This window comes from Orycteropus afer, unplaced genomic scaffold (genome assembly GCF_000298275.1).
Source record: "Orycteropus afer afer isolate SDZICR_OR568_19922 unplaced genomic scaffold, OryAfe1.0 scaffold00233, whole genome shotgun sequence".
Lineage (NCBI taxonomy): Eukaryota > Metazoa > Chordata > Mammalia > Tubulidentata > Orycteropodidae > Orycteropus > Orycteropus afer.
The window spans coordinates 9,841-11,313 of NW_006921820.1; the positions used below are offsets into that span (position 1 = coordinate 9,841).

Below are 1,473 nucleotides of genomic sequence, written 5' to 3' on the forward strand. Positions count from 1 at the left end.
TTTCTTATCCAATCTGCAACTCTCCATCTCCGGAGTGATGCATTTAATCCATTAACATTCAATGTAATTATTGACAAGTATGAATTGGTTGCTGTCATTTTGTTATGTGTTTTTTCATGGTGTCCCTGGTTTCTTTGTTCAATATTATTTTCTGTGCTGAGCTCAATATGTTTATGAATCATGTTATCATTTCCTTTGTTGCTATTGTTTTAGTATTTGCTGAATATTTGTGCTTGTCCTCTTTTTTATTTTGATATGAAGGTTTATCATTATTCTTTGAGGTTATCCTATGATTTATATTTTTTTCCCAGAGTTTGGAATAGTCCATTCTATCTTGCCACTCTCTTGACTTCCTCACCATTTAGAAGTTCTGTAACTACACAGTATTTTCCCTCTTTTTGGTTAGTAGTTGTCTTCATTTGCCAATTGAAGTCTCTGGTTCCCCGTTTACAATCTTGTAAGCTTATTTTACTTTGGATATGTCCACAGCTGTGGTTTCTGGGTTATGTAATTTTGTGTATTAATAGTCAGTTGTTTGCTGTTTTTGGCTCTCTGTTCAAAGGACTCTTGTAAAGTATCTCTTGTAAAGCTGGTCTGGTTTTAACAAATTCCGTTAGTTTCTGCTTATCTGGAAATCTCCTAATTTCACCATCATATTTGAGGGACAATTTCGCTGGGTACATAATTCTTGGTTGGAAATTTTTCTCTTTCAGAGTTTTATATATACTATCCCATTGCCTTCTCACTTGCATGGTTTCTGCTGAGAAATCAGAGCTTATTCTTACTGGTTGTCCTTTGTAAGTAACTTTTTGCTTTTCCCGTGCTGCTCTCATAATTCTTTCTTTGTCTTTGGTTTTGATGAGTATGATGATGATGATATATCTTGGTGATTTTCTTTTAGGATCTATTCTGTTTGGGGTTTGTTGGACTTCCTGAATGGATATATTCTCATCTTTCATCATATTAGGGAAGTTCTCTTCCAATAAATCTTGGACAATTTTCTCAGTGGTTTTATTTTTCTCTTCCTGTTGTGGAATTCCAATGAAATCCTCAGGGATGTGTTCTCAGTCTGTATCCTGCTTCCTTGTTTCAACCACTTTATCTTGCTTCTTTGTGTGGATTGTGATGATCTGCTGTCTCTGAGACATTGTGATGTGTTGTATTTAGATCTCTGCTAACTGTTTGTGAAGAGCAGCTAAGGGTGAGTCATGCTCCTCTTGGTGGTTGTTTATCGTAAGCCCTTTGCTGGAGAAGGAGGTGGTGACTCTCATGCAGTAAGTGAAGCTGCAGGAGGTGTGGGTGTAGTTGTGTCATATGGGGACTGTTGCTGTCTCCCACTCAGTTAGACAAAAATAACAATTGAATAACCATCAAAAAAGTAAAAGCAAATGGACAAAATACATACTGCATAATCACACAGGAACAGTAACCAAAAAAGAGAAAAGGGAAAAAAACAAAACAAAAAACACTGCA

The 1,473-nt window shown here is 36.1% G+C and overlaps 1 protein-coding gene across 1 annotated transcript in view; it reads right to left on the minus strand.

Moving 5' to 3' along the window:
* The window catches only part of ETFA (electron transfer flavoprotein subunit alpha), a gene marked incomplete at its 3' end in the record, with an annotated part of 72,395 nt that overhangs the window by 2,355 nt on the left and 68,567 nt on the right, over nt 1–1,473 (minus strand). The window lies entirely within an intron of this gene.